The sequence below is a fragment of the Vombatus ursinus genome, unplaced genomic scaffold (genome assembly GCF_900497805.2).
Source record: "Vombatus ursinus unplaced genomic scaffold, bare-nosed wombat genome assembly UNPS02014792.1, whole genome shotgun sequence".
Classification (NCBI taxonomy): Eukaryota; Metazoa; Chordata; class Mammalia; order Diprotodontia; family Vombatidae; genus Vombatus; species Vombatus ursinus.
In genome coordinates this window covers 6,031,498-6,058,863 of record NW_020954570.1, presented here as the reverse complement: position 1 = coordinate 6,058,863, position 27,366 = coordinate 6,031,498, and the positions used below count along the sequence as shown (strand labels likewise).

At 35.5% G+C, this 27,366-nt stretch overlaps 1 long non-coding RNA gene and 1 pseudogene across 1 annotated transcript in view; one reads left to right on the top strand and one right to left on the bottom strand.

Moving 5' to 3' along the window:
• Nucleotides 1–201: 201 nt before the first annotated feature.
• On the bottom strand, nucleotides 202–1,589 carry LOC114048296 (annotated as a pseudogene).
• A 6,955-nt stretch (nucleotides 1,590–8,544) lies between these two features.
• Nucleotides 8,545–27,366, top strand: part of LOC114048334 — a 54,367-nt gene continuing 35,545 nt past the window's right edge. The window contains exon 1 of the long non-coding RNA XR_003569738.1: nucleotides 8,545–8,618. This is a non-coding gene — a long non-coding RNA (uncharacterized LOC114048334). The remainder of the gene's footprint in view (nucleotides 8,619–27,366) is intronic.

Below are 27,366 nucleotides of genomic sequence, written 5' to 3'. Positions count from 1 at the left end.
ATATATGGTAGTGATTGGGATAAGCATTCAAAATAATTTGGAGATCACTACTTTTAAGGACTAAGACATACTTTACTTTAACCAGTTTCATGGATGTCCTTCTAAAATGTATTAAAGTCTTTTCTAACTTTAGAAGGATTGGTAGAGAGTCAACAAGCCAACAAGCATTTTTTAGTCACTTACTATACGCCAGATACCATGCTAAGCATCAGGAATACAAAGAAATACAAAAGATAGTCCTTGCCCACAAGGACTCATTCTCATCATTTCCTGCATCATTGCTGGATTTCTTGCAAGTTCTAGGGTTTGTCTCATTATATCTGGATTGTTAATCATGTGACTAATCTCTGGATTTCGTTGTATTAACTGCTGCATTTGAGGATTGGCCATAATTAACTGTCTCATCAGATCGGGATTTGAAAGCATGCTCTGAACAAAGGGATTTTCCATAATCTGGACCATCATTTCCGGGTTGGACATGAGCTGCCGCTGCATTTGACTTTGTAGTTCAGAGAAGTTGGATGTATTCAAGCCCAAACTACTCAGTCCTGCAAGACCTCCAAGGCCACCTAAACCAAAAGGGTTACTATTTGTAGAAACTGGTGTGGAGTTACTATTGGGAGATGCTGATGTAGTAGAATTACTTCCAGTGGTATTTGTTTGCTGAACTGGATGATCCTGAGGTCTGTTTTGTGTTTTTATGACAAGGTGAACAGTAAGTCCATCATGTATTCCATGCTGGCTCAAAGTATCTTGATCTTTTAAAATTTTTCCAGCGAATATTAACACAGGTTGATCAGGATGGGACTTGAATCGTTTGGAGATTTTTTCCTTAAACTGCTGGACAGAGCTGGTCTGCTCACAGAATAATGGAGAGCATTAAAGAACACAAGGCTAGGAACAATAAGATCTGGAATTTACCCCCAGCTTTGCCACTGACTAGACAAGTGCAGTTAATCCTCAGCAAGCCATTTCACTGCTCTGGAACACATTCTCTTAATCTGTAAAATGAAGAAGTTGGCTTAGGTTCTTTTCTTGATCTCTTCTAGCTCTGACCTTCTGTGAATCCACATCTGAGAGTAATTCAGACTCTTCTTTGATGACAGTATCTTACTGAAGTATATTTGCCCCTGTGCTAAGTGACTTTAGACTAATATTGGTTATTTGATTGTCTCATTTTTCACTAATGGCTGTCAAATTTAAATGCTTTATTTAGAGTAACCTCACAATCAACTTCTAATAAGCTATCCTTGGAAGTGGTGAAGTGAAAAATAGACAGTCAAGTTGGTTAAATCAGTAACCTTCAGTTGTGGAAGTAAGCTTGAATAGGGAGTCTTTTTAGCTTCCCTGGTCCTGTGTTTATCACCTACCCCTGGGATTATGCCTAGTATTTGATAACAAGGTTATGAAATACTCTGCAGGGTAAATAGCACCTATACTGTGTTGGACTCTAGCTATCTTCTCCCATATGATTCTTTGCTTACCATACTCAGGCCACAGACTGTGTAGCTTAAATGCCAAGGGAACAAGCCCTTAGGGTCTAACAGAGTCTCAATCTGTGTAAAGATGACTTTAGTTATTGACCACATCCCTGGAGTCGGGAGATAACCACAGTAGAGAATTATGCATAGCTACCATAACTGCTTAAGGATGTTTAAGGACTGCTAACTTCTCTCTGTAGCCTTCAGTCAGGCTTATAAAAAACAGACTGATACATAGCAATCCTTAGAAAAAAGTACCCTGAAGCAAGGCAATAGGTGTCAGAAATGGGGTTTCCTGTCCATCTACCATAGGGCTATTGGAGGGATTTGCAAAGATGGTATAGGAATAAATTAGGAGAAAGAATGATTAACTGGCCCAATACCAGCACTAGTCTTTGAATCCCTGAATGTAGTTGAATGAATATCCTTAAACTCACACTGGTATTCAGCAATGGAAAGAAAATGGAGTCAAGCACAAAAGGAGCACTGAGAGAGATGCATTCCCACTACCTTGCTGATATACTCTAATCCATGTAATTTCTCCAAGTTGTTTCCTTGCTGTATTATGGGACTGTAGGAATGTTCATTCCTCTCTGTTTGCACTGAATTGGGAGCTGTTATTCAGCTTGTTGAGAAAAAACAATTTAAAAATTTAAAAAAAAAACATAATCAAAGGCAGTTTTGTCAGGTGTTTTAGAGCAGAAATATATCCATCAGACTCAGGCCTTGATTATATAACCTGGATTTTGCACCAAACTTGAGACATTTTGAATAAGACTCTCTGAATTGGCGAAAAGAATGTCAACTCGTCTACGTGACAGTTACTTTTGGGGTAAGAGGAAAGATATTCTTTATTTTTTGAGAAAGATAAACACAGTTCAAGACTGTCTTCAACACTAACTACAAAAATGAGAAATAGGAAGACTCTCTTGTACATAGGTGGTAGAAACTGGATCATCAACATGTCCTTGATTTCTAGCTTGATTCTCAAGAGATTTCAGGAAATTTACCCTTGGGTGAGATTGAGGCCTATCTCTTACCTGAACTGAGATATTTTGCTCCCAGAAGAAGGGCTCTTTCATTCTGTGTATTTTCTTGGTATATTCTAATACATAAAACTTATCTGATTTCTGTTTGCTATATGCTTGGATAAATAGGTTTCCTTGCTATTTCTGTTGGTCTTTTATATAACTTGTGTTTTATGAGAAGGGGACAAGCTGGTGGTTGCAAGCGTGATGTGCCCTTTACCCTTTTAAGAGATAGTGACAGAGACAGGGTGGAGAGGGAGAAAGGGAGAGAATTTGGAACTCAAAGTTTTAAAAAATGAATGTTAAAATTGTTTTGACATGTAACTGGGGAAAAATAAAATACTAAAAAAGAGAGAGAGAGATAGTGACCAAAGAAAGTAGTGGCTTTTTTTCTGAACCTATCATGCCCTTAGGCTAGTAATATTTAGGGAGACAAATAGATATAATTCTATTCCAGTCCCCCTTCTCTTCAAGAAGTATTGAAAGGCCAGCCTTATGGCTTGTTCTCCTGCTCCCAATGAGGCAGGGATCAGTCTTTTTTTAGAGAAGAGTGAACAAAATTTTACAGATATCTATCAAAGATTCCTATGAGCTACATTTAAGCAACCTATATGCATATATATGTATGTATGTATATAGTACATATTATATATAAAATTATATCTACTGTATAAGAACAATAAGAGAATGAGGGTAGAAAATTACAACAACAATAAAAAAAAATCCTCCGTAGTTAATGCTGACAACTAGACAGGGGATTTAGGTGAGAGAGTTGTAGCAAATGATTGGCTATGTAACATGAATGATAAGGAGAGGTTGAAGATAATGATGAAGTTACAAAATTGGGTAACTGGAAACATGATGGAACCTTCAATGGAAATAAGGAAATTCAAAAGAGAAGTGGATTTAAGTTCTTTTTTTAAAGATATTTTTCATTGGAGGATAGGGAACGGAGAGGAGAAAAGTTGTAAAACCTTGAATAGAACTAAGACAGTTGGGTGTTCATGGACATTTTTAACACCTTCCCTTTAGCTCCCTCCCAACTTTATTTGTATGATCATGCCTCATAGCACATGTACTTGTTAGTTCATTTTTGTTATTTATATATGGCATTAAAAGAAAGTACTAAAAATGGAATCAGGAAATAAAAAGAAAAGTCTTTCAGCAAAGAATTTCCAAGTAATATGATTAGGATTAAAATCAGATTTGAGTATGGTATTTTTTTTTCCATTTCTCCAGCCTGGCCAGTCTAGGAAGAAGAAAAAAATACTTCTCCAATTAGTTGCATTTGCAATGTACCCTTAGTAAATATTTTGAAGACAGCCCAGACAGTTACAGTAGGAGATATGACTCCTTACTATGAGAATAAAGAGTTACTACTACTTACATGCTATTAAGGACTTATTTGAGTGACTGCAAAAAACACCTGGGAAGAAAGACATGGAAAGAGAATCTCCACGCAGTCAGTAGAGAGATTTTTGTGTGGTTAAACTTGAACAACAGACTGAAGCTCTGATGTATGAGTATGTGAATGGGAAGCCAGTCCCATTCTGTTCCTTGAGCTCCAAGGCCTGAAACTCTAGAGACTACTGGGAGTGAATCTCCCCTGGATGAGATCATTCTTTCTCTCCTAGCTTGAACTGTGATCTTATCTTACTCATAGATGAAGGCTTTATTCACTCGTATGAATTTTTTGTTTTATTCTAATCTGCAGATCTTGTCTAATTTGTTTTTTGTTGTTCTTGGCTAAATTTATTTACTTAACTATTGTTATTTTCTATTTGTGATAGTCTTTTGTGTAACCTTTGATAGGAAGGGGCTAAGCTGGTGAATGTAATCTAAGTATTACCCTTCCCCTTAAGAGCACTCAAGACAAAGGCCTTCCTTCTGAACCATTAATACTCTTAAAACAGAAATATGTTGAGGGGTGACAGAGAGGTATAAGTTTATTCAGAAATCTTAGAAATAGGAAAGATTGTCCAACCTTTGTGATCTTGATCTTCCTTTTTTCCAACTAGGCTTTTGGCAATACAGAAATAGTCTTCTTCCTACTCTTTTGAAAGGAAGGGTGGGTTTTTAGATGTGCCTGAAAAGCCACATCTTTATGTTATCACCCTCATCCCCACCACCATACAAATAGCACACACTGAAGGAAGGACAAATTTATAAATGTGGGTAAAAATTTTCCTTACACACAGGGACTCAAAGATTCAGTCATCATCTTTTTGATTATGAATTTGCTAGCAAATATACTAGCAAAATGAATTTTTAGCAAAATATAATGGAAGAGAAATTGGCTTTGATGTTTTTTTTTTCCTGAACAGATTTTCTAAATTAGGGATCAAGAATGGAAATGATTTGAAGCACATTCAGTGCCTACCACTTTCTCTTTCTTGTTGGTTTTACAGTTCATCAAATTTTGTTGCTCTGCTTTTTTTTGCTCAATCTGACCTCCGAATGGAAGTAGCTCCAGAGCAATTAAGTTATAACTTTGAAATTAGAAAGTAAGCAATCTTAAGATTTGAAAACACTATAAAGCTTGGCTTTATCACTTTATTTGAATTGAATCTCTGAAAACCAAAAAGAAAAAAGAAAGAAGAAAGAAATGAACTTCAAGAATGTCCTGTCTGTGATAGATTTTGGCCTTGAGACCTTGGTTGGCTTGTTTTTCTCAGCTGTCAGACATTGTAATCTTGGAGTCCTGTAATGTTTTCATTAGGGAAGTCACTTCACTACGTCTCTCTAAATTATCAAATGAAGGGGTTGAACTATATGGTCTCTTTCGGCATTAAATCTGATCTTTCAATCATCAAATTGATATCAGCAGAGATTAAAATAATGAGGCAGTGTGATATAATGAAATGGGTGGACTTCAGTTCATAAGAGACCTAGATTCTGTGTCTGATGCTTGTCAGAACCACGTAGGTTTCTTCTCTTTGCCTTGAGTTTCCTCACCTGTAGCTTATAGTGCCTACTTTACAGAATCATGAGAAATTAAAAAACAAAACAAAACAAAACCCAAAGTGACTTGCCTACAGTGAAACCGTGTCAGGTATTATCTATCTTATTTTCTGCTTCTTTTTCCTAAAAAGTTATTTTTTGAAATTTAGAGTCTATATCCTTAAGTCTTAGCCAACTTGCTGGTGCCTAACTCCATGTAAAAGCAGCCAGGAAATTATATATTGTTATATTCTTATCTGCAGATCTTTTCTAATTTGTTTTTTGTTGTTCTTGGTTAAATTGATTTACTTAACTATTGTTATTTTCTATTTGTCTAAGCTGGCGAATGTCATCTAAGTGAAATAATGCCCCTCCCTTACTATGAGACAATCTCCAGATAAAGGGGGACACTTTTAATGACTTTCAAGCTTAATTTCATGGACACTAGTAACCCAAAATAGGACTTGCAGAAGGCAGCTCTTCTCATGGGTTAGGAGGACTTGGGAAGTTTAAAAAAAAAGTAGGAATCTGATTCCAAATCTGAAAATACCTGGTAGACTTTTAAGATCTGCAGTTTTGTATTATTAATTTGTCACTTTGGTGCTCGATATGGAATGTATTACAATGAATAAGTGGTATATCATATGAATGAAAGGTGAGGATTGAAGCTTAGAGAAGAAAAGACAAACTAAACAAAAGTTAATTGGTGCAAAGACATCCTATGTGAGAGAGGTAAACTAAATGAACATTGCTTATATTGATGTTAATCTAGAAATTCTATTTTGGAAGTATTCACAGATAAACATTACAACTTTCTGGGGTTTTCATGTTATCTGCCTAACTCTGGAAATATGTCTGGTACTTGACTCTACAGAGGGAAAAAAACACTGTTTGCGGTAAACACCATCTGGATTGGGATGAGCTCAAGCCAGCTCTGTTCTGTAGATAATTCTTTGCCTAGAGATCCTATTTAAGCCTCTTTCTCAATCCTATATTCAGAAGATTAGGGTGTATAGGGTGCTCAGGGAGGATTAGCACCTCTGGTGTCAGGGTTTACCAAGCCTTTTTCAGGGCTGCTTATTTACCTTTCATGTCTACCTTTCACCCAGCTCTCACCTATATCTCCAAGAAGCTATAGAATGCTCAGCAGCCACACCTGGTAAAACTATCTTGGCAGGTGGGCTAACCTAGTTTGAGTGTAACCTCAGGCCTCAAATCCATGGGTTGGGGCATGTCAAGATTTAACCTGGGGAATGAGCAGATGAAAGCAATTTGTTCCAATGGCCATGAAGGCAGCTGAGGCAGGTGCTGTGGAGCTCTTAAGAGCTTGGTCAGACTTCAAAAATGCTAAGGTCATCTACTGAGTCCCAGGTCTTGACTTTTGGATTGTGATAACTCTGGAAGAAAGAATGAGTCTGATGACTTTGTGCAACTCTGCCTCACTTAAACCCAATTCACTCACAAGTCAAGACATTACTCATCACATAGTGATTTCATTGGAGCTCTCTGAAAACAAAGGATGAACAACAGCAATATTCAAAAGACTGGTCCTTTGACTAACCAAATTAGTCCCAGCCTGCATGGGGCAGTCTGCTGCCACTGACCCCAGGGAATGGGAATGATTTAGTAGGGGAACTACATGGAGCAGCCATGTTCAAGTGGAGGAGCCATGTGTGTGTAGAGCCACCTAAAGATTGCTGACTGATCTTTATGTTCTTTACTAAAGCCTAGACAAACAAACAAACCATTACTATGTTCTCTGTGTCAGACTACAAAATCGTTTGAATTGAGTACCAAGACACCATTTTTCCATATTACTTACTCTAGGTTGAATAGTTCTGGCCTGAGGTCAGCTCCATTCCCCTGTCACAGAGGAATGTGAGTGGACTTTGGGACAGAGGTTTTCCTAGCAGGTCAGAATCTTTTGGGTTTGGTCTGTTACCTTAGGATTTGATTTCATTTTTTCAAAGTGTCACCATATCACTGAAGTGTTTTTCTGTCTTTTTTTTGTCCGAATTATGATAAAGCAGTTCAAAGCATTGAATTAATTATCATCATAATATAAACACACACTTAATTGAAAATAAGATGTCTTTAAATATTAATATTCAAACTAGCATTGAAATCAAAATGAGATGAAGGAGGAGATATTTTTACAGTGGAATGCCCCTAGAGCAAGGGTTCTTAACATGTCCATGGATAGGTTTCAGGAATTCTGTGAACTTGAATTGGAAAAATACATCTTTATTTTCACTATCCTCTAATTGAAATTTAGCATTTCCTTCAATTATAAGTCAAAAAAGAAAACAACAACAAGAGAAGGGATTCATGGGTTTCATCAGACGGTCAGAGGAGTCTATGACAAAAAAAAAAAAAAAGACTTAAGAACCACTGCCCTAAAAGAATTAATAATGTTTCAGATATACTTGGTTTGTTAGGCAGAAAATATCTGTATAATAAATGACTTTTTGATTTTTAAGCCCTTTTGTAAGCCTCTTGTTTCTTCTTAGTGTGCTTATTCAGAAGCATTACTTTTTTTCTTTCTTTTTACCTCTCTTTTGGCACATTCACTTATCATGATTTGTTTAGCCATTTCCCAAATAATGGGTACTCCCTTAGTTTTGAAGTTCCTTGCTATCCTCAAAGAACTGATACATACATATGTATTTAAATACACACACATATACATATATACACACTACATATATACTCACATTATATTTTATAGTATATCTATATCTAACTATCTATCTATCTATCTATCTATCTATCTATCTGTCTATATTTCCTGATAGGTCCTTTTCTATTTATTTGATCTCTGTAGGAAGTTGACCTTGTAGTGATATCACTGGATTAAGGAGATGGATAGCTGAACGAGTTTTTAGCCCCTTAATTTTTGATAAAGCTTCTTCTAAGTCTTCACTGTATTATATATGAATCCAGTTGTTGTTGTTCTTTCTTCTTGTATAATTGTTCCAACATCTAGCCCTTAACAGCTGCTTATATCTCACCTTTTATCTGTGAGAGATTATGGAATGCTAAGAATGTATAGAATCCCAAACAAGGTACTAATTTTCTTTCTGTAACTTACTTTGCAGTGTTGGTGGAGAGCAAAGCGGGATGAAAAATTCACTCCGTGTCAGAAGCTCTACATCTAATTTTTGATTTTGTAAGTATCATTATTAGGCTTCTCTTTAGATTTACTGAATTATTTACAAACAGGTTTTGTTGCATTTGTTTTAGTTTAAAAAATGTAACTCATTAAAGGATGAATATCTGATTTGAATTTTGGGGGGAAATGTTTTATTTTATTCCATTTTAGGCATCTTCCTTTCATGCTCTCTCAATATTTTGGCACTCACAGAGACCTGACTACCCACTGGATACTACTGAATTCCTGGCCATCCTTTTTAATATTAGTTGCGTTTTCTTACATATCATATCTATCCTTTCTCCCTCTGCCACCAAAGAACTGGTCTTAGAGGTGTAGTTGAATGCTCTCTTTCCCAAGTCTGGACTCTCTCTCTAACACTATAACTAGCAATTTCACTTTTATTCATATTTACCATTCAATTCAGATCCTGGTAGCTGTAATACACCAGCATCCAGGACGTTCTTCCTTCTTTTTCAAAGAATTTAGCCTGGCTCATAGTCTCACTCTCCACCCTAACTTCGAGACCTTGGCTTACATGATGATGTGTTCCTCAATATACTCAACTCACATGACTCAGCTTCCATGTCCCACTTCTCTACTTCACCTTAGCTATATAGAAGGACATAACATCCTTGATCTTGCCATTATTCAAAAGTTCCCCATTTCCGTTATCAAGAATTTTAGAGTTCTTTTACCTGCTACTAATCTCTTAGCCTTCAATCTCTGCCTATACTTTACTACTCCTAAACCTATTTTATGTCTTTATTGTATCCTTTGATTTATCCATCCCTAGGTACTTTCCCAGAACAGAATACCCATCAGCTTTATCTTGCCTACATTCTCTTTTCTTCCTAATCATACCCCACAATGAGCTTATTCCATGCCACATTATCCTCTACTTTTATATCCCTTGCTTCCTTGTTTTAAAGTTACCATTTGTGCCTCACCAAACTACAGTGTTGGATTACTATATTGACATCTGCCTTCTCAATATGATAGTGAATGGAACTGGAAGAACTGGGCTGACTGGATATACTTCAAATTTATTTAATCTCAGATAGGCTTTCACAAAAGCCAAGAATTCCCTTTACTCCTCTCTGATTGATCCTTTATCCCATTTTCCACAGAGAGCCCTTTTCTTCCAGCCTTCTTCAGAAGATTTGGTTTACACTCAAACCCCCTTTCTCCATAGTCTTCATTTTCTACCTGTCTACTGGTTTCTTTGATGTTTACAAACATGTTCAAGTTACCCAACTCCTATCCTTAAAAAAACAACAACAAAACAAAACAACTTAATCTTATTTCTATTAACTATTACTCTATGTCTCTTCTCCTTTCCTTAGCCAAATTCCTTATAAAAACAGTTTATACTCATTATGTCTGATTCCTCTCACTACTCTCTTCTAAACCCTTTGCTCTCTGTCTCTTGACTTCATTATTCAACTTAAACTACTCTTTCCAAAGTTATCAATAATCTCTCTCTTAAAATTTTTTCATATGAATTTAAACATAAAAAACCATGAACATTTCTATAAAAAGAACAATTAAGGAGATTGCATATAAAATTTCTTTTATGTAAGCTTTGTTTTCAAGTTTATATTAAATTTAACAATAGTAATAAAACTGCCTTCCTTGCCTGTGCCCCCTGCTAAACTTCATTGTATTTTATTTTGCATATTTTAAATGTTTTATAAATACTTTTTTTCTTTCTTCCTTTTCCCATTACTGTCCCTATTCCCTACCAGAGGCAACTAGATGGTGCAGTGATTAAAGGGCTGGACCTGGACTCAGGAACATCTGAGTTCAAATCCAACCTCAGCCATTTACTAGCTTTATGACCCTTAACTCCTATTTGCTTCAGTTTTCTCAATTGTAAAATGAGAATAATTACAACACCTACCTCACACAGTTGTTATGAGGGTGAAGTGAGATAATATTTGTAAAATGCTTAGCAGAGTGTCTGGCTTGTGGTTTTCAGTTGTCAATCAATAAACATTTATTAAGCTCCTAGTATGTGCCAGGCAATGTGCTAAGTGTTGGGGATGTATAAAATAGGGCATAAAATAATCCTTGATTTCAAGGTGATCTCAATATAGTGGGAGAAGACACACAAAAAGAAGCTTAAAAGGATGGGGTACCTATCATGAAGTTGTGATAAAGTCCTGTGGCAGGTATAGGAAATGATCTGAGGAAGTGTGAGTTGCAGAATTGATTTCATATTGCACTATTGTGAGTTTCTGAAGACCGTGAAATCCAGGAAGAAAACTGTGTGAGAAATGGTATAGTGCCCTCCTAAAATGGTAGAGATCGGGAACAGCTCTTCAATGTCCACCCTTCACTATCTCCAATCAAAGGGAAGGAGGTACCCTAGGGATATCAGCAGGCTCTATGTTTATTCACTTTCCTTCCCCTACCCACCAACACCCCCTCTCTCTCTCAATAGAAACTTTCCCTTATAAAAAATAAGTATGCTCAAGCAAAAAAAAAAATGACAAATTGTCTATGTTTAGAAAGATATCTCATTCTGTATCTCTAGTGCACTATCTTACTGCAGTGATCAGTTTTAAAGTCTTTGGAAAATGTATTCCTCATACAATGTTGAGGATCTATTTACCTCCATCTGAATTAGTTTATACAAGTATTCCCAGGTTTCTCTGAATCTGTCATATTCATAATCTCTCACAGCATTCCGCTATATATACTTATTTTTTTTCAGCCTTTCCCAGTTGAGAGATATCTACTTTATCTTCAGTTTATTGCTACAGCAAAAAGTACTACTATAAATATTTTTGTACCTATGGGTCTGTCCTCCTCTGACTTTGATCCCTTTGGGGTCTATGCCTACTTATGCTAGTAATTGACAAAGCAATCTATAACATAAAAAGTTAAGATCTACTTCAGACAGACAATCAGATAGATAGATATAGATAATTTTTAAACATTTATTATGAGCCAGGCACTATGTTAAGTGCTGAAGATATAAATACAAGCAAACAAGGCAGTCTCTGCACTCAAAAAGCATACATTCTAATGGAGAAATATACCATATAGAAGGGAGCGAGATATGATGGGGGTTGGTGGCCATGGTATAAAAGTGGTAGTATGGAAGCAGCTAGCAGTGAAGTGAATACAGCATGGGCCCTGGAGTCAGGCGGATTTGAGTTCAAATCTGGCCTTGGGCACTTAACACTTACTAACTGTGTGACCCCGGGCAAGTCACTTAACCCCATTGCCTAGCCAAAAAATAATAAAAAAAAAGTTGTAGCATAATTGGGAAATACCTGAGAAGTGGTATGGATGCTGTGTTCAGGGCAAGATGAGACAAAAACCTATCAGAGCCCAACTTCTCAAAGATAAAGTATAAGAGAAAGGTATGGGAATAATGGCTCAAGCTATGAGTTCATAGCTTGAGGGCTGAAAAGTGATATAGATATCTGCCTTCAGACAAGATGAAGTTAAGGCTCACCTATCTGCTGAAGTTCACAGTGATATCTTAATTGCCAAATTTAATGAACTTTCCTTAATCTACTCGACCTCTATGGCCTTTGACACTCTTTACTACTATCTCCTCTTATTCTCTCCTCTTGAGGTTTTTGTGATTTTGATTTCTCCTGGTTTTCTTCAAAACTGTCTAACCATTCCTCAGTTTCCTTTGCTGGTTCATCATCTATGTCACATCCAAATAAGTGTGGGTATACCCAAAAGGCCTGTCTTGGGTTGCCTTATTTTTCTCCCTCATTTAGGGACCTCATAAGCTCCTATAAATTCAATTATTGTCTCTAAACAGATGATTTCCAGATCCATATATACAGCCCAAGTGTTTCTCCTAATCTCTAGTTTCATATTATAACCTACCTATTGGCCCTTTTGAATCAGATGTCCTATAGGTATCTCAAACTCAAATGTCTAAATCAGAATTAAATATATTTACACACAAACCCACCCTCCTCTGAACTTCCCTGTTTCTGCTGAGGAAACCATTCTTCCAATTGTTCAGGGTCTTGACCTTGTTATCTTCCTTTATTCCTCATTCTCTCTCACTCTACTACATGCTTTTTAAATCTTATAAATTCTTTCTCCAGTATATCTTTCACATATGTCCCCTTCTCTACTCACACAGGAACCACCCTATTTCATGCTCTTATCACCTCTTGCTGGATTAGCACAATAACCTCCTAAATATTCTGCCTAATTATTCAGCACAGACTTTCTTCTCCTCAGTGCATCCTCTACATAACTGTCAAAATGGTTTTCTTAAAGCTGAGGTGTGAGCATTTCATCTCCCTACTTGATAGACTCCAATGATTTGCGATGCCTCTGAAATCAAACAAGACATTTGAAACTCTTTACAGCCTGTGTCTCATCTACCTTTCAAGGCTTGTGATACAATATTCCCCACCATGAGCTTTACAATCCAGTCTTACTGGTATTCTTTTTGTCATCATCTACTGCACGTTCTCTCCAGTCTTTGTGCTTTTGCACTTGTTGATCCTATACATGGAATCATCTCCCTTCTCTTTTCTCTTAGAATTCCTGACTTCCTTTAAGATTCAGCCCAAGCTCTACCTTTCGTATGAGGCCTTTTTTCTCTCTCTCTCCATATTCTTCTTCATCTCCCTCCAAAGGTTAAATTGTATTTGCTTTGTTTGTATTATATATACATATATATAATAACCATATACATATATAAACATGTACCTTTTACACAAAAATACATAAATGCACACATATACACCTACATATGCACATATATGTATGTATGTATTCATATGGTCTTCTTCATTAAAATGTAAGGTCCTTCAGGGCAGGGATTGTTTCAATTTTGTCTTTGTATCCTCAGCACCAAGCATAGTGTCTGCACCATAGTAGGTGGTTAATAAATACTTGTTGATTAATTGATTATGAAATTAATCAAATTCAATTATAATCCTTTGGATAAATATTGGAAAATGTTCTAAAGACTGGGAACCAGTTATGAATTAGATATAATATAATCTTATGTTTTCAGAAGTGCAAAATACCTTCAAATGCTCATGGGGAGGTAATTTTATTTCTTTTCTTCAAAAAACATCTGTTCTGAAAATCGTGAAACAGAACTGATCATTAAAAGAAACCATTATTCTTTTCTTGTTATCAGATAAGCTGCTTTTATACTTATTTTAATTCCTTATGGTACCTCAATGATGTGTGGTGTTCTCCTGCTGTTCTTGATAGTTGGATAATTCTTGTAAGTATGCTACAAAGGGTGACACATTGAACTTTGATTCAGATAAATAAAAAGTACTTTCTTGACTCCTTTTTCATTGTTTTTCAAAATATTCTTCCTATATAAAGTCATAGAATTTCAGAGTTAGAAGAAATCTCTGATACTAACTAATCTTTTTTTTTTTCATCCAAAGACAAGGTTTATTTTAGAACATCCATCATATTGGGCAGACTCTTAAGGAGTCTGAACATGGGTAAGCAGTGGCTAGATTATAAGAATCTGACCAGTGGCTAGATTCTAAGAATCAGAGCAGTGGCTAGATTTTAAGAATCTGAGCTGATACTGACTAATCTTATACCTCCATTTTACAAAAGAGAAAAAGATAAATTATTAAACCATTAAATAATTAACTCCAAGTTAGAAGTAGGACCAGAACCCAGGTCTTTTGACCACAAGGCAGGGATGTTGAACCTGTACTGTGTAGTACAATATCTCAATCTTGACCTTTTTTCAGTAAACAAAAAAAAAAGATACTCCTCTTTGATTCTTTCTGGCCTCAAATAAACTGAGTTCCATCTGGTGGAGTTTTCGTGTACATAATAATTGATATTCTTACATGTGTTCAAAGATATTTCCCTACTTTTATTTTCCCTTGTAGTAATAACAATATCTTCACCCATTCACCCATGAAAGGAAGTTAGGCTAATTTTTCATTAAAAGATAATTGAAATTATCCTCAAGACTTGAATTACTTGAGGAAACTAAAGGTTTAAGCTGTTGACATCACTTTCTGGTCACTGAAATACAGGGTGGCAACGAGGAGCTCCTCATAATTGGCTGGCAAACCATAATGCACATCAGGCAAGGGGGCTTCACTCAGGGGAATCAACTCAGGGTTTCCTCAATGCATATCCTTTTTTAATATCCTTCTCCTTCTATGGCTAAGAAAATCTTTCCTTAACTGTTGACTGACCTGTCTCTCATTTCAGTCTCTGAACCAAATCAATCACAAACTACCAGGGGATTATCCTCAGGTCCAGCCCAGAACACTCCCCTATACATGTTATATCTTAGTTCATATTTTCAAAAGTTCTTTCTCCTGCCCATGGAAATGAGATCATTTTCGGCACTGAAAAAAAAACACACCTTATATTTAGCATATTTTTTTAAAAAATCATAGTAGACTATTTTCATTTATATCTTTCCTCTTTTTCTCATGGTCAGTCAGACTTTTCTATCACTAGCTACCTATGTGGTATGACTTAAGGAGTACTGTAAATCTCTCCTACGTTTCCCCACTCATTTTCCATATTGTCTGAAATATAATCATATAATGATAGATCTGGAAGAGACACTAAAGTTCAGCATTTTCAAACCTTTGCTTTCAGAAATAACATTAAGTAGGACCTACTAAGTCCTAGCGAGGCTAAATGGCTTAAATTCACACATACTTCGGGTTAGTGCAAATATTTTCCCCAAATTCCCTAATGTAAATGGGATACCTTAAATAGATACTCAAGCCCTTCTAAAATCTACTTTCAACTTTAACTCACAGTCTTCATTATGGTTTTTTTTTGGTTGTTTTTTTTTTTTTTTGAGAGGCAGTTAGGGTTAAGTAACTTGCCCAGGGTCACACAGCTAGTAAACATCAAGTGTATGAGGCCACGTTGGAACTCTGGTCCTTCTGACTCCAGAACCGGTTCTCAATCCACTGTGCCACCTAGCTGCCCCTAATCACAGTCTTCATATGCTCTCTTACTCTGTCTCTACCATATTGGATCACTTGCTTTTCCCTGAGCACATTTTAGTCTCTATATTCACACACAACTCCAATATAGGAGGTTCCCCTCCCCTCAATTTCTGTATATTAATATTATAACCTTCTTTCAAGGTTATAACACAAAACATTTCTTCATCTCCCCTTTTCCTTTATTTTATCTCATAACACTGCATTTTTCTCATGCAGTTAGCTATCCAATCTTAACTTGCATTACATTTATTTGTGTACCTTACCAACAGCTCACTCATGCATTTATTAAGCACTTACTAAGTCCCTTGGTGGTAGTTTCTCATTGTTTCTCATCTCTACACTGATTCAAATCTCAGTCTACCACTCATGCCTTCTCATCCTGTACAATCTTTTCCGTGTCTTCTTGTAAATCCTCTGGACAGCTCTAACCCAACCTACTAGGAACTTTCCTCTAAATTTATTGACACCAATTAAGTGTTTAATCTTTGTTAGATGAATTAATGAATATCTTTCCACAAGATCATGAAAAAACAAAATAATAGACAGTTATAGGTGGAGAGAGCTTTAAAGATTCAATTCCTTTTTATGTATGAGAGAACTAAAGCTCAGAGTTTTACTTGAAGTCATATTGCTACTAAGTGGCAAAGTCAGCTATAAATTCAGAAGAAAGAGTATCAGGTCAAAGAAATGGGGGCACAAGACTTGTTTGGATGCAGAAGGTCCAAGGGGCTAGATCTTCAATGTTTATGGGCATTCCTCAAAAGTATTCCACAATCAAAGAGAAGTATGAGTACACAGGTTGGGAGGAGGAGAACGGAGAAAACAAACATTAAGGAAAGGATAGGTAGGAGAGTACTATGCAACAAAATAATACTTCACAATTATGCCTGCCTGAGGCTGTGCTACCTCTGATGCTTTTATGATAGAGATACAAATCAGTGCATTCGTTTTCCATTGTCGAAAAGGAAACAAAAAAGTCAAATCTCATCAAACTATGTAAATATACCCTAAATACATTACAATCCACTCAAATTTTTGCCATTTGAGACACTCAGGTTGTTTCCTGGTGTTTTTTTTTTTAATTATTCTCATCACATAACTAGTCAAATGCAGTCAAGTTATCAAATTCATTCCTTTTGTTCCTTTGGAGTCATTATTCTCCAATATCTCATTACTACAAAGTTTTCTTTGCTATTTGAGGCTAGTGATAGGGTGGACATAATTTGTCTGGAAGCTTCAAGTGATGACTATAGTTAATCCTAGCCTCACATTTATACTCTTTTTTATACCCCAAGCAGTTTGTAGAAAACAAACAATTCCCTTCCAACACCCACAACAGTTGACTGGTGTCTGGTTCTCATAAAATTATCCTGACATTCACAAAGCAAATGTCCTTTAAGTTTTCACTGCAGAGTTAGGTGACCCACCAGATGTGGTATTCTGGAAAAGTCTGAAGGAAGCAGACAATGTTTACATTAACCTTTTTCAACCCTTTGCTGTGTGGGTAGCAGCATGGTGGTTAAATAAGGAGGCTTAGTCATCCAGAATCCTGTAAACACTTGACACCCTGTCAAGTAATTTATAATAGACCATCTGATTTGATAGGCTCGAATACTATGGATGAGCAGCACAGTAACAGATACAATGTTCTTGAGTATCTTCACCATTCAGGGGAATATTTTTACATTTTCTATTCTCCTTTTGGAATGAATTTTACTAACCTCAATATAAAGGGACTTGTCACTAGTGTGAAAAAGGGACAAAGTGTTCATGCTGATTTAAATGTAGTTGGGCTCAAAGCCTAGCAAGATTTTACTGGTTTATATACAAATGTGTATACACACGCACACGCACACATATACATATGTAATATATATCATCTGACACATACACAAAGATGTAAACATATATAAAGCGCTTATGTAGGAAAGGCAAGGAATGTGGTTCATGTAGGAGATAGACATAGACCTTTTTATCTTTTGTCCTGGTTTAGAGTAATCAGCATAGCAGTTTCAAAACATGCATCTTCCCTTTTTCTCACCTCCCCACCACAATTTAGGGGAGGGATTCTTAAGTTTTTGTGCCATGGAACCCTTTGGCATGCTTCTCACAATAATGTTTTTAAATGAATAAAGCAAAATACATAGGACTAAAAAAGAAACATTATATTGAAATATGAGTATCAAAATGTTTTAATAAGTCAAGTTCATAAGAACTGATTAAGGATCACAGCTTGAGATCCCCTGCTTTAAGGAATCATATTCACCTATCTCTATAGAGTTTGTATGGGAGAATTTCCTGAAATGAAGCTGAAGTTATAGGATCCACAATTGAGAATTCAATGGTGATTTACATGGACTTTTTACCCCTAAGTTAGAAAGTAGTCTCAAACAAGGACACGAGGCATAGCAACCAGACAGTATGGTTCAAAAATTAGGATTAAACCAAAGGACACTAGCTAGCTTGCTTTTTGTCTGAGAGTTTAGAAACTTGAACAAGGATTCTTGTGTGAAAGAAGAGCTTCTTCTAGCAAAGGTTCTGAAAGAAACATTTAAACCAATATTGTGGGAAGAGGGAGGATTTTTTTTCCCCTCTCTGAAGAAGTGTTTTTTTTCTAGTCTATTGATTCTGTATTCAAGAATGACCTCCTTTTCCTTAAAAACCTTGAGTAAAAAAAAATATATGGGCTTAAGATTATGAAGATCAGTGATAGATTCCATTCAACCTCTTATGAGGAAGAGATAACATCTCAGCTAAGGATTCCAGCTGGAGCCCTAAAATGGAAGCAGAAAATGTTCCATAGACTTACACCCATGATAACCACCCAATGGAGATTATCGGTGACCACAGGACCAGCAAAGCTATGTGGATCATCTGTTTCAAGAGGCCAGAAGGGAGCAATACCATACAGAAACTACGGCTAGAGATACTAAGCCAAGAACAGACCTGGGAGAAATAGCATGGTGACATCATTAAAAGATAAAGGAGGCCCTGGGAACATCAAGAATGTGAGTTATTCCTTCACTTGTGGAGTACCCAGCCTCAGATACTCTCTGTGTATGCATAGTGGCACAGTGGCTAGAGCACTTTATCTGGAGTTAGGAAGAACTGCATTAAAATCTGACCTCAGATACTACCTGTGTGACCCTGGACAAGTCATTTAAATTTTGTCTGTCTCACTTTCCTCACCTGTAAGTGCTTTGTAAACTTTTAAGTGCAATATAGTTGTTGTTACTGTTATTATTACTTGTGTACCTCATCACATGCATTCCTTATACGTGCTGACTTTTCCCTCTGATGACATATGTATTGATGGTAAGGTGTACACTGCGTTTATGGGGGTAATGTTTTATTTCTACACTTCTTATTCTGCATTTTCATTTAATGATTTTGTTTTGAACTAATTATGTTTTCTGTCTGACTGGTAAATTTAAAAGCATTAGTGGAGGCTTAAGCTATCGTTTTTAAATGGATACTGGCCAACAAAATAATCTGAACCTGAAGTGGCCTTATCCGGGAGAACACACATATGGAGTTAGTGGTGACAGCCCAGGTGCCAGATTATAAATTTCCAGAATGAGAGTGGTTGACATAATTATGTTTTTTTTCTTGTATTATGTCCTTCATAGGCAGCACTCCTTAGCAGCCAGAGAGCTGGCTTTGAAGTCAAGAAGACCTGGGTTCAGGTCCTGCCTCCTACATAATACTTGCTGTGTGACAATGATTAAGTCACTTAACTCTCATTTACCAAACCAACTTTCTAAGAGCATAATTTCTAGAGCAGGTGCTTACTTGCATTAGTAGAGGAAGTTTTCTCACTGGGAATCCCTGTAACCCATGAAATCACAGATCCAAATAAAAAAGGCAAAAAAAAAAAAACATGTTCTTCACAGGATTGATGGATATTGTGAAGTCAAGTTAAAATTTTCCTATATTCACTCATTCATCCAGCAAATATTTATTAAGCTCCTACTGTGTAAAGAGAAAGAGAGTTACCATACATTTTTAAATCTTAGATAAGACATAATCCCTGCCCTCATGTCTTCTACTAAGCAGATAAGGTACCAACAGAAAATCCATTAAAGTTTGTATAAATAAGAAAACTTTCCTTCTTTGGCTATACTTTGTATTGTAAGTGATAGATGGTTAAAGTCCAGTAAAACTAATAGTGTATCCCCAACAATGCATAAATAAAGCTACTTATGTAAATGATTACTTCTAACCTTTTTATGATTTTTTTCCCCAAGGAAATGTAAACTAAATCCAAACACCTGCTTTTTCCTACTTAAATTCTTAGCTTTACTTAAATAGCATGTGGCTTTCTTTAAAACTGATTTTCCCCTTCTTTCCCCTGTAATTTGTGGGAAAAAATGAGCACAGCAGTTATTAGTAGATTTAAATATTCTAACAGCATCTAGGCAAATAGATATCAAGCTATAAATGTGTATTTTGTCATAATGCTAGAGCAATGGAAAATTGAATCATGAAGATCTTCCTTTTTAAGTGCTTTTGACAGCGCAGAAGCAATAATTCCTATTAAAAAGTGATATGATGTGTCTCAACATGTGTCCTGGCCTGAAACTCTTATGTCAATAAACACAGCTAATCAGTATAATGTGCTGAAGGCAGGGACTGGCAGCACATACAAATGTAGAGATAACAAGCAAAGAAGCTCTTTGTCTGTTGTATTGTTTTGTTCCCCTCCCCCCCCCCCCCCCGCAATGGTACAAGGCATTAAATTTTCCGTATGAGGATTCTATTATGTTTGTACCTGTCCAAAATGTCTGTTATCCAGTTTTCTCTTATCAGCTGACTACTCTTTAGCCATCTTCTCTTCCTTAATCTTTCACATGTATCTGCCTGTCTCTTTAGTGGTTCCTTTGAATAAAGCAATATTCTACCCTTCTTTCCCAACAATGCCAGAAATATTGAGGATGTGTAGGAGAAAAGGAGAAAGAGGAAGTTGACTTGAGAATTAAAATAGATCTCTCTTCTTCAGTTGGTTAGGCTAGTCATATTCAAAGTCCTGAAATTAAAGTTTCTTCACTTAGCATTTAAGAAATTAACTGTGTGAAGATGATTATTTTGGAGAATATTTAGAAGTAGTGTTGCATGGTGGATAGAGTGTTAGTCTCAAAGCCAGAAAGATCTGGGCTCAATTGTTCTCTTTGACATACTGACATACTGATTACATGACTGTTAGCAAGTCACTTAACCTTTAAGTGTCCTAGGCCAGTGGTGTCAAACTCAAATAGAAACAGGGCCAGTAAGCCACATATAAGGATCCCTCCAGGTACAGATTGAATTAGAAAAGCACATATTACCACCATCTATGTCTTGTTTTATTTTTATTCATTTTATGAAATATTACTCAATAACATTTTAATCTAGTTCCAGCCACAATGGGAAGCATTGTTTGTGGGCCATATGTTTGATGCCTCTGCTATAGTTAATTCACTTAGACAATAAATTGCAAAGAAAGGGCTGATCTGAATTGGTAGATCTTTCTCACCTGATAGTTCCCTGAGTTAGTGGAACTGCAGGCCCAATTTTTATTCTTATCTCTCCCTGAGGATGCAACACTTCCCTGCAAACAAAAACACTCACTCAACAAGTACTTATTAAACACTTTCTATATGTAGGGCACTGTTCTTAGATGGTGATGATAAAAATCCAAAAAAGAAACAATAGAAACAGTGAAATAACTCTTTCCCAAAAGAAGATTGCATTGTGCTGGAAGATAGTATATTATGTGATAGAACATAATATTGCCATTAAAGATATAAGGACATGTAAAAGAAGCCAAGATTCAGGAAGTTTCATGTATATACATAAATATATATGTGTGTGTGTGTTCTATATGGTACAGAAGTTGTGTATACTAACCAAAGTTTGTCTGTTTTTGAATTTGTTCTGTATGACACATCAGGTATGCAAAACATGATACAAATACACAAAAATCAATTTAGTTCAATCCATAGTCAATTCAATTCAATAAACATTTATGGAGTGCCTATGTTCTAAGAACTGTGCTGGGTGTCAATGCTATAAAGATGAAAAAGAAATATAGTACATGGGAAAACCTTTGAAATACTTTTGCTATCCAAAAAATAAAACAAATTAAACCAAGAAACATAAAAGTCATAAATGCCTATCCTGAGCACCTGGATCAAACCAGGAAAATTATGTTTGTGTTACACTTGCATTTGCTCTATGTAATATTCTAATGTAAGGATGCTATTATGATATTGTTCAATATTCCTCAATATTCTTATCAAAGATACACATAAGCATCCATAATCCATTTTAAGTTTGATAGTTAATGATAGAAAGATAAACAAAATAGGTGAAAACATTTTAGCTTTGATAAGGAAATAGAATAACAATAATGTATTTCATACAATAGTCACAGAAATTTTCATTGAATCTCCATGTATTTGGCTTCATATACAACTTTTACCACCTGGCTTAAGAAAATCAAGACAATATGCTTACATTAATCTTATGTGTGTGTGTGTGTGTGTGTGTGTGTGTGTGTGTGTGTGTGTGGCAATTGGGGTAAAGTGATTTGTCCAGAGTCACACAGCTAGTAAGTGTCAAATGTCTGAGACTGGACCTGAATTCAGGTCCTCCTGACTCCAGGGCCAGTGTTCTATATAATAATCTTTTGTATTAAAACTACATTAGTCAGGAGCCAAGATGGTGGAGTAGAGGAAGTACTCAGTTGAGCTCTTCCAATATTTCCCTCCAAACAACTTTAAAACAATGCCTCAAATTGAATTCTGGAGTGGCAGAGCCAAGAAAAGGGTAAGATGAGACATTCTTCCAACCCATGACAATTTGGCAGGTTAAAATAAAAAAATAAAAGGTCTGTGACACAGAGGTGGAAGCTGGAATGGAACCTATGTGGAAGCAGCATGAGTGGTGGCACTAGGCAGTGGTGACAGAAGCAACAGCAGTTTGAGGAACTGTCAAACCAGAGACAGTAAGAAGACTGGGCTATTGGTCAGAAAAAAAAGATTGCAGGAGATCCCTGTGCTAGCACTGAATGAAGCACCAGTTTATTTGGAAATAAACTGTTTGGTAACTGCATTGCCTATACCCACTTCAGGGACACAGTTCAAGGATAGAGAAGAGTACTTTCAGGCAAGAGGGAGGAAGGAACCCTGAGAAGCAGTATCACTTCAGGTCCCAAGGGATCAGTGGCCCTTCCTAGGTGAAGACAAGAGCTCAGATCAGAAGAGCGCTGACCATGATTCTACCCAGTATCTTAGAAGCACTAAAAATTTCCAAATGCCCAGCTAATTCTTAAAACAGCAGCACAAAAAAAGCCTAAAGTTTGAGATAGTGTCCTTCACCTACTACCTCCCCCAACTACCCTACCCCACACAGACTGTGAAAAGAGCTTAATTTTATCATAAAGATAAAATTCAAGAAATAGACTGTAAACATGAGTGAACAACCAAAAAAAAAAAATGACCATAAAAAGCTACTGTTGTGACTGGGAAGATCAAGACACCAATTTAGAAGACAGTGATGTCACAACAAGCAAAGCCTCAAAGGGGAAAAAAAGTGAATTCCTGGAAGATCAAGAAATTATTTTTAATATAAAATAAGAGTAGTAGAATAAAAAGTAAGTAATGAGAGCATAAAAAGGTAAACATGGAAAAGGAATCATAAAATGGACTTAATAAAGTTAAATTGTTCACATTTCTATATGGAAAGATGATAGATGTAATTTATTGTTTTCCTTTTTTCTTTTGGTTTTAAATAGTATTTTATTTTTCCCACAATTACATATCAAGAATATTTTTAGCATTCATTTTTACAAGGTTGTGCATTCCAATTTTTTCCCTCCTTCCCTCTCCTCTTCTGAAAATGATAGCTTGATATAGTTTATACATATGCTATCAAGTGAAGCATATTTCCATATTTATCACAATTGTGGAAGAAGAAACAGATAAAAAAACACAAGAAGGAATAAAAGTGAAAAAAATAAGCTTCCATCAGCATTCAGAGTACATCACTTGTTTATCTGGATATGGGTAGCATTTTCCTTTTGTGAGTCATTTGTACTTCTCTTGGATCATTGTGCTGCTGAGAAAAGCTGAGTCATTCATAGGTGATCATCACAGGATATTGCTGATACTATGTACAATGTTTTCCATGTTCTGCTTATTTCACTTTGCATCAGTTCATACAAGTCTTTACAGGTTTTCTGAAATGTGCCTTTTCATCATTTCTTACTGCACAACAGTATTCCATTACATTCATATACCACAGCTTGTTCAACCATTGCCAATTGATGGGCATCCCCTCAATTTCCAATATTTTGCCAGTATGAATAAGGCTAATTTTTGCACATGTAGGTCTGTTCCTCCTTTTTATACTCTCTTTGAGATACAGACCTAGTAGTATTACTGGGTCAAAGGGTATGCACAATTTGGTTGTCCATTGGTCATCATTCCAAATTACTCTCCAGAATGGTTTAATCAGTTCTGAACTCCAACAACATTGCATTAATGTCTCAATTTTCCCACATCCTCTCCGACATTTATTGATTTCCTTTTTTTGTCATATTAACCAATCTGACTATTGTGAGGTAGTATTTTAGAATTGTTTAATTTGTATTTCTCTAATCAAAAGTGATTTAGATCACTTTTTCATATGCCTGTAGATATCTTTGATTTCTTCATCTGAGCATTGCCTGTTCATATCCTTTGACCATTTATCAGTTGGGGAATGGCTTGTATTCTCATAAATTTGACTCAGTTCTCTAAAGAGAGATATAATTTCTAAGAACTTTATCACAATTAGGGCAGTTAGAAGGATTCTACATAGATAGAGGGCAAAGGAATGAGTCAATTTTATTGGGATGATATATACATGTGCGTGTGTGTGTGTGTGTGTGTGTGTGTGTGTGTGTGTGTGAGAGAGAGAGAGAGAGAGAGAGAGAGAGAGAGAGAGAGAGAGAAGAGAGAGAAGAAAATAAGATAGAAGGAAATGTATGGTAAATGTGAATGGGATGAATTCACTCATAAAACAGGATATAGTAAAATGGGTTAGAAATCCAAAAATACATTGTTTGCAAGAAACACACTTGAAACAGAAACATACCCATACACACACACACACACACACACACACAGTTAAAATAAGGGGCTAGCACAGAATCTCTTATTCTTCAGCCAAAGTAAAAAAGACAAGGGTAGAAATAATTATCTCAGACAAAGCAAAAGAAAAAAAAATCTCTAATGAAAAGAGATAAGCAGGGAAACTATCTTTCTAAAAACACCATATAAAATGAAGTAACATCAATATTAAACTTTACACTCACTAGGAGCCATTGAAACCCAGAACAATTGTTTCTGTTCTGACCAGAAACTCTGAGGGTCTTTCTCTCCTAGATTTATTCTTTTGTGAAGGCAAACTAAACCATCTTTTGCCTCAATTCTTACCTAGCCTTTAACTACTGAATGGGCATTGCCTTAGACAAACTGGGACTGGGGAAAGGCCTTACCTTGAAATGGCCAAAGTCTTCCATTGCATCTGGAATCATCACTTGTCATCTTGACCCATGTCTTATCACTGTACTCAGATGTCTCTGGAGGAGAGAGTGAGGTTGATGACTCTGCTTAGCTCTGCCTCACTTAAATATAGTTCATTTAAAAGTCAAGACATAATGCTGCTGATGTCATTGGTCCTCTTTGAGAACAAAGGATGAACAGCAATCAATTCTAAGTACATATGAATCATATAGTATAGCATCTGAATTCTTAAAGGAAAAGTGAAATGAACTACAAGAGGAAATAGACAGTAAAACTATAGTAATGTATAATATATGTATATATTTACATGTACACACACATCTATCTATCTATATACATACATATATACTTTTATCTTTTAGTATTTAAATGAGAAATTGCCTCAAATTTATGTCTTCAGGTATCTTCTACCCTCTTAGCTTTGGAAAAATGTCTTATAATTTCAATAATTTTAAGTAAGCAGATTGATGTTTCAGTTTATTAATGTTATATTGAATGGCAAGCAGATAATTTTTATATTCTCATTAGAAGGTAAAATTTGAGTATTTTACATACATACATTTTATATATATATATATATATATATATATATATATATACACACACATACTAGACCTCAACTTTCTCTTGTCAGAACTAGATAAATCTAACTTTCAAATAAATAAAAAATAAGTCAAGGAGGTGAATAGAATCTTAGAAAAGAGATATAACCTCTGGTGAATGGCAATATAAAGGAATATATATATATATACACATATATATGTATATGTGTATATATATATATATACATACATATATATATATATTTTCTCAGCTGTACATGACACCTTCACAAAAATTGACCATTTGTTAGGACATAAAAACCTCACAACTAAATGCAGAAAAGCAGAAATATTAATGTACCATTTTCACACCATAAAGCAACAAAAATTTCATTCAATAAAGGGCCATTAAACATAGATTAAATATTAATTGGAAACCAAATAATCTTAACCTAAAGAAATGAGTAGGTCAAAGGAAAAAAAATCATAAAAACAATCAATAATTTCATTAAATAGAATGTAAATAGTGAGACAACATTCCAAGATTTGTGAGATATAGCCAAAATAGTACTTATGGGAGCATTTATTTCTCTAAATGCATATGTCAATAAAAGAGAGAAAGATAAATCCATGCATGCAACTAGAAAAAGAACTGATAAAAAACTCTCAATTAAATACCAAAATGGAAATCCTAAAAATCAGAAGAGAGATCAATAAGGTTGAAAGTTAAAAAAAAAATGACCTCATAAAACTAGAAGCTGGTTTTACGAAAAACTCAAAGTTTTTAAAATGAATATTAGTTTTTAACATATAATTGGAAAATATTTAATGAAATAAATATATATTAAAATTGTATTAGTCATCATAACATGTTAGGAATTATCTTTTAGTATTTAAATGAGAAATTATTTCAAATGTATGTCTTCAGGTATCCTCCACCCTCTTAACTTTGGAAAAATGTCTTACAATTTCAATAATGTTAAGTAAGCAGATTGATGTTTCAGTTTATTAATAGGTATGCTGAAAGGCAAGCAGATAACTTTTATTTTATTTCTCATTAGAAGCTAAAATTTGAGTATGAGCTATGTATATTGGCATTCATTTATGGTAAATAAACAATATAATATGATAGATAGATTCTTGGTCCTCCAAAACTAGTAACTGGAGAACTCTTTTTTATTTACTAACAGTAAGGACTGCTGCTGGTCCCATCCATGTACTCAGTTTGGATCAGCTTCATTCATGTGCAAGGCTGACCATAAGAAGAAGATTCCAAACTTTTCTCATACTCTTAAACTTGTTAAATTCCATTTTCTAGCAGCTTAGGAACATATTGTTTAAAACTTACATTGACTCATGCTAGTTGTATTCCCAAAGGGAAGAGTAGAAAGGAACTCAATATTCAATATACGTCAGATCTAGGACAGGTATCTATCTCCCTCCCTCCCCCAATTCACTGATAAATAACAATCTACTTTGCCAGAAAGGCTTAAAATAGGATTCAATTCCTTAACTTCACACTAAATTTTATACTTTTCTGGGTACTTGATACCTAAACTTCATCTAAACAAAAGGCATAGAAATGTTGAGTGTTCATTTTTATGTTTCCCCTTGAGGTAAATGTCTTCTGTCAAGCTAGTCCAAGGCTTGGGTTTATCCTCTTATTAATCCAAAGAGTACCAGCAACTCCACTCATCAGACCCAGTGCCTTATCCAA